This window comes from Gavialis gangeticus, unplaced genomic scaffold (genome assembly GCF_001723915.1).
Source record: "Gavialis gangeticus isolate Ggan-Ray unplaced genomic scaffold, GavGan_comp1, whole genome shotgun sequence".
Classification (NCBI taxonomy): Eukaryota; Metazoa; Chordata; order Crocodylia; family Gavialidae; genus Gavialis; species Gavialis gangeticus.
Window position 1 is genome coordinate 42,710,069 of NW_017728992.1, and position 6,804 is coordinate 42,716,872.

The following is a 6,804-nucleotide window of genomic DNA, read 5'->3' on the forward strand; positions in this document are numbered from 1 at the left end:
AAGGTGTGGTTCAAGCACCTACATTGAACACCTTCAAGAGTAAATTGGATGCTTATCTTGCTGGGATCCTATGACCCCAGCTGACTTCCTGCCTTTCAGGCGGGGGGCTGGACTCGATGATCTGCTGAAGTCCCTTCCAGCCCTAATGTCTATGAAATCTATGAAATCTTCTTCCTGGACTGCCACTATTCCTCTGCTTTACCTGTGTCCAGTTAAGTCGTGTAAAAGCGTCGATTGTGTAGTTTTAATAACAGGTTAGACAAAGATTTGTATGGGGTGGGTTGGATAGGAATGATCCTGCCTTAGGCAGGGGGTTAGATGAGATGAAATCCAGAGGTCCCTTCCTGCCCTACATTTCTATGATTCTAGGGAAGCCTCTTTCAGGACCACAGTGAAAGAACAAGTAGCAGCAGCCATTTTGTTGTCCCTTCAGTCAGAAGTGGCCAACCTGCAACACGCATGCCACAAGCAACGTGGGCAGCTGCTGTGTATGGCATGCAAGCTGCTGGCACTCAATAAATGGAGGTGCTGGAATGAAGGCAGGGATATTCAGAGCATCAGTCTGGCCACATGGAGCAGAGCAGGGGCAAGGTACCAATGTGAGAAGAGGTGTCAGGTGTTACCACCAAGAGTCTGGTGAACACTTCCCTGGCCCTGCAGTTGCCACTGAATTCAATGCTTTGGATCCTTGCTCGTCATGTAAAATCTCAGTAGCAGCACACCAGCCAACAGGGTTGGTCACCACTGCCTTAAGTACTCAACTCTGTAAATTTCAATGGGATTGGTTGCCTAGTCAAAGGTCCATTGAGGATAATGGTCCATTTTGCTGGTGTGGTTAAGGCCTGCTCAATAGTGCCATTTGATACCCATTGTTTTTTATACTCAGTGGTGCACAAAGCCGTAATGCAGTTAGGATTTACATCTGGCCACCTTCAGTTCCCCAGCCTGAAAGATAGGTACCCATTTACAGCTGGGTCAACTGAGTTCAGCCTTCATCTTGAACAAAAAACAGACTTGAAAATCCTAGCTTTGGAGGTTAATAGAGGGGGAAAATAGTCCTGGTCTAAGACAAGTTGGTGTTACACCTCCCTGCACAATTCTCTTTGTGTCTCATAACTGATTTGCAGTATGCGCTCTCTGCCAGCCCTCAGCCTGCCAACCAACCCTGCCACGGCTACCATATGGTGCAGCAGCGTGCGACTGGGCACAAACAGCCATATGAGTGACGTGGATTTAACTTCTAATCTAAAACTGAACTCAGGTCTGCCAATGGGCTATTAAGCACCATCTGCCCCCTAAGGGCTTGCACTTTAAGTGGTAACTGACTAAGGAGAGGAACTGTTTTTTCAGCAAAACTGCTTCCTTATTTTCAGCTAGAACTCCCGACTGTTTGCATCTGACATCAATTTCTGATCATTTTTTCACACCATATGTTAAAACCACTTACAAGAACAAGGTTGTCTAAGGGCTGGGATGGATCAGCAGTTACCTCCATGCTGAAGAACAGAATCTTCTAAAGAGCAGGGTATCATGAGACAATTGCTTGTCCCCTGTGAAAAGTTGCAGCAAGGGAAGTTTAGGTTAGATATTTGGAAAAAACTCTCCCACTAGGAAAATAATGAAGCATTGGAAAAGGTTACCCAGAAAGGTGGTGGACTCTCCATCCTTGGAGGTTTTTAAGACCCAACTAGACAAAGCTTTGACTGGGATGATCTAGTTGGGGATGGTCCTGCTTTGAGCAGGGGGTTGGACTAGATGGCCTCCTGAGGTCCCGTCCAACCCAAATTTTCTATGATTTCTATGATTCTATGAAGAAAAAACAAGCCACAGTTTCTATTACATATTCTAAGGCATTTAGAAATATATATATATGCCTAAAACCACTCTTTCCCCTGACTTGGGGTGACTCTCAGCTTACTAGCCATTTCTGTAGTGAGTGGAAAGGGCAGGTAAAGTAGGTGGTCTAACTGAGTAGTATTTTATACTCACTTTGCACAGGTCTAACACAAATCAGGCCACAGAGAATGGAAGCTAACATCTTAGAAGTTAGGTAGCATGCAAAGGAAAATTACTAGACTGGACAAACCTCACCCCTCTTCTCAGCTGAGTCTGAGGTTCTCGGGTTCATTTTAGTTAACGTTTCTACTGAGTCTTCCCTCATTCTCTCTTTCTTTCTCACACTGTGACCTGACCATGACTCATTCCCTCCTTCCTCTCCCTATTCCGACCTGGGCCTTTTTCTCCTACCACAGACTATAAGTAACTTAGATTGACTTTACTGGAAGTTTTATCTTGCAGAAGGGGAACCAGGCCCCAGGGTCAGCAGCTCCAGCACTTTTGCTGATCAAAGAGCAAATTCCCAGTCTTCCTAATGGGTTTATCTGTCAAGCAAATCACTGAAGGGTGTTATTTGTGGTGAAGTCCTACAGAAGCACGGACCAGATCCAGCCATAAAATTGGAGATCTGCCAGGCTGTCATTCTTCAAATAAAATAGGCAGGAATTTGCAAGCCAGGTCTTAGTGGAGGCAAGTAGGTTATGAGTTGGATTACAGGAGAAGGTGAAAAGGTCAGCACATCCGGGGTTAGGATGGGAGAGAAGTGTTACACAGAGCTGCTAAATAGCTAAGAAAATGAGATTTCTCTACTGAATCTTCACCCAATATGAGATTCACCTTTCAGTTATTTACTGCTGCATCAAAGTGTATAAAGCTAGCTTTAATACTGTGAAATATAAATAACAATGGGGAGAAATTAAATTGAGGCCACCATGTGTACTATAAACAAAACCGTGTTTCTGTGTAACCCCATCAGCACAAAGCTGATGTGAAACAAAAGATGGGGATTTTCCCCTGCGTTCCCCACAAAAAAAATGGTGAAAACTTTTCCCTTCATTTTTCAGCTTTAAAAAAGTTGATCAGCTGTATAGATGACCAAAAGATGCAGATGAGGCAATTGTGCAAAAGTTTTGGAATTTTTCCAAAGTATTTCTCACAGCTGGACATGAATGTTTTCCATTATCCTGTTGCCAAGCTGTTTTTGCATTGTACATTCATGGGAAGTGGAAGCAGCTACCCTTTCATATCTTAGTAGGGTCGGTGCTTCTGTCAGACAGGAACCCAGAGGAGCAACACACGCACACTTTGGGCCAGTCCCCTGGACAGAGACTAATGGACAGCCAGGCATGGATTACCCAGAACATTTAGGATCTCCTGTCTACTCTGCCAAACAGCAGTATGCCAACCTTACAGACCCATGCTGATCTATCCTACTGACCAGAGCCACCAACAATTGAGTGCTGTGGTAGATACTGTACTAATCACTTAGAGATGTGAACCACATTTAGGGGCCCTCTACACATGTAGGTAAAGGCACAATGGGATTTATTGTGTGATCCACACAAATCACAACTCCTGCCAGGCCACAAAGGCTTCCCCTGCACCAGCACCAAGCAAGGAGCACATGGCCCCCAACAGCTAGGAACTCCAATCAGCTGAGTGGGCTGCCAGACACAGGCTCAATTAATGGCTATAAAATCATTACACATTTTGTGGAATAACTTCATAGCTTAATCCTCGTTTCATTACACCATTAATGGATTGAACATGTGGCCGGGTGGCCACTTAAGGCATGATGAACTAGTGTATCACACCTTAAGTGTAACATGGGGCCTTAGACCCAGCCATATCTCACAGGATCTACTTAGGAACAGAGAATCTACTACACAGCGTACAGAATCTACTACGGATAGACTGCAATGAGCAGAGGTATAGCTGGCCTGTACTGTGCCTGGGGCAGCGCAAACACAGGCTGCAGAGGCTCAAGATTTGCTGCTGCTGGAAGAGAGATCGTCTCCTTTTTCTTTTTCTTTTTTTGGTTGCTGTCCACATATGTGTATGCAGCAGCCAAAAAACAACTGGTTTTCAGCGGCAAAAGAAGAGGTGGACTCTCCCTCAGCAACCTTCATGCTGCCAGAGCTACTGCAGGAAAAGCGGAGGGTACAGGGGGAAGGGAGAGACAGGGGATAGGAAGGTGAGGTGCCCCCCAGCTCCATTCCAGCTCCCTCTGCTTAAGGCCAGGGGTGGGTTCATGCCCCTCTTGCCCAGCCATCATTGTGCTGCTGCTAATGAGACTCTAGTAGAAGAGCATGGCCGAAACGGGGCCGTTGGGCACTGCTGTTTTACATGTTTACTAATATGTCTGATCGTGAAAGTCAGACTGAGCATCTGTAATAAAAAGGGGAAACACTGGGTTGGAGGACAGGCCCCTCTTAAGAGATGTGTATTAATTCTGCCATGCTGTTCTTTAGTTTCAGTCAGGACATGTCTTGACGAGAACAAAGATCAAAATTAGATTCCTAGAAACATAGAAACAATTTGGAAGAGTGTGAAAGGAACTTGGAAAATCTGAGTCCAGAACCAAAAAGGAATTTGTTTTTCTTAACTTTAAGACCTCTTGAAAAGAACGTGAAGAATTCCCTTTGAACATTTTTCAGTGACAGCAGCATATTGCGCTTAACATAAAGCATGCCAAGAAGTACATGCAGGACAAATGTTTACATGAGCCTAATGGCAAGTTTACACTTTTTTCTTTCTTTTTTTTTTTTTTTAAACTGTGTAAATGCCAGAGCCTCTTTGGATTTACATCTCAGGGAGAGGGGATAACAAAACCAAACCAAAACAAACACCACCTCCGGCCCCGCTCCCCAATCCCAGTCCTTTCTGTTTTCTGCTTGGACCGCCTTATCTGAACTCTGTGACAGCAAACCTCTGTGAGCCTCAGTTTCTTCATCTATAGAAAGGTGATACAATGCTCCCTCCTTTGTAAAATGGTTTGGATCTCTGGATAAAATGAACTATAGAGAAAAATGTTATAGATTCGCGAGCCAAAGAAACATTAACAAATATTCATAATTTTTAAATCAAACTTTCATGCAAACCATTAACATACCTGGGCCTATATACTGGGTTCCTATAAGCAGTTCAGAGAGTAGCGAACTGAGGCCTACTAGAAAGTAGCTCTACTGCTTTCCCCCACAATGTCCTCCCACCCCTTGTATCTTGCACCGGGACATCTTTCCCCTCCCCAGCATCACCATGGCTTGCAGACGTGTGTTGGAAGGGGGACACCAGGGAGAACCTGACCTCTGCAGCCTGCCCCACTTGGGTTTCAGGCAGACTGATTTCTAATTAGTAATCTGGATGTTGGCACTGGCTGAACCAGCAACAAATCCCTTTTGGTGGGGGCTCATGCCCCTTTTCCCCAAACACCTACTCAACAGGGTTTTGGTGCATCTGTAAGCATGGGCCTTGTGCCTACGAAGATGACAGGAAATGCATGGGAACACCTGGCTTACTCTCAGTAGCTGGCCAAACTTCACATGCCCCTCAAAGCAAACATGAGTGTAGAAAGCAAAACTCCTTCCTATCAGTGCAGTAAGGAACCTACTACCTTCATGAGGAAAGGTTTCCAAAGAAATCCCACATAAAAGGCCTTGTCAAGGAATCTTATATTATTAAATAAAACATACACTATGTAGCCCAATGGGGCCTCAGTCCCCAAACTGGCATTTCAAGCAGATGTTCCAGCTATACCACTAATCATAATTACAATGAGTGCAAGCTTGCAGAGCTGCCTGGCCCTACAGGGAACTTCCAGCATGAAGGAAGCATGTGTGTGGTCTAATGGTGTTATTTACATACTTTCAGAGGAGAGTATGGTAACAGGCTCCAGAGACCTTGCTTGACTTCTCCTAGGCAGCAGATTAATCCCTACTTAGATCTCACGCAAATGAACAGAGTACAAAAAAGAGGCAGGTCTAGCCCAGTCACATTCTTGGAAGGAATTCAGGAAACCTAGTTCCTTGTTAATTAGATCAGAAGATGGGAATGTTGAGCTCTGCATCCTGAGATCTAAGCGCTGGTTTGCACCCCTACCTAAAAACTTTTTCCAGCTGTTCTGTTAAAGCATTGCATTCCCCAGTTACATTGCTTATCAACATCCAGATACTACAGAGAAAAGCTCTATGGAAATTTGGTAGATGGGTGGATAGATTATACAACTTCTGCCCTCTCACCATCAGGAGTTAAATGGCTGTATTGTTGAGTAGCATTCTGTACCTTTGGAGTATAATGTATTATGCATGAATAACTTTTAGTGTAAGAGTGATGTTGTAGCTGTGATGGTCCAGAAATTATGCAAGAGGCAAGAATTTCTTAGGGTGATATCTTTTATTGGACCAACTATGAGACCTGATGAAGAATACTTTGCACTCAAAAGCTTGTCTAATTTTATCCCAACTACAGAGTTGGTGTAATAAAAGATATCACCCTAAGAAATACATAGCTTTAAAAAATGATTACTGTAATCAAGCTGCTGCTTTATTACTCTGCATGTAGATATGTAGAAAAATGTAAATACTTTACATATGGAGCACCAGTAGAAAGCTAAGGGTATGTGGTACTGTTACTGGGTTTTGTAGGTCCAACATAGCTGCTTGTTGCATACTGCAAACAGGCTCTCTCAGAGTTCTTCACATCTATTGTTAACATCCCATCAGAAATAAATAGTTTGTATTGCTTTCATACCTGGTTGCATTTGGCTAGAGGCAGTGACCGGCACCTCATGTTAGATAACCTCAGATAAGAGATAGACAGCAGAGACATAAGTGAACAAAGCAACAGGCTTTTGATACAGTCTCCCACAACATACTTGCAAGCAAGCTAAGGAAGTATGGGTTGGTTGAATAGACTGTAAGGTGAATAGAAAACTGGCTGATTTGTCTGGCTCAAAGAGTAGTAATCAAT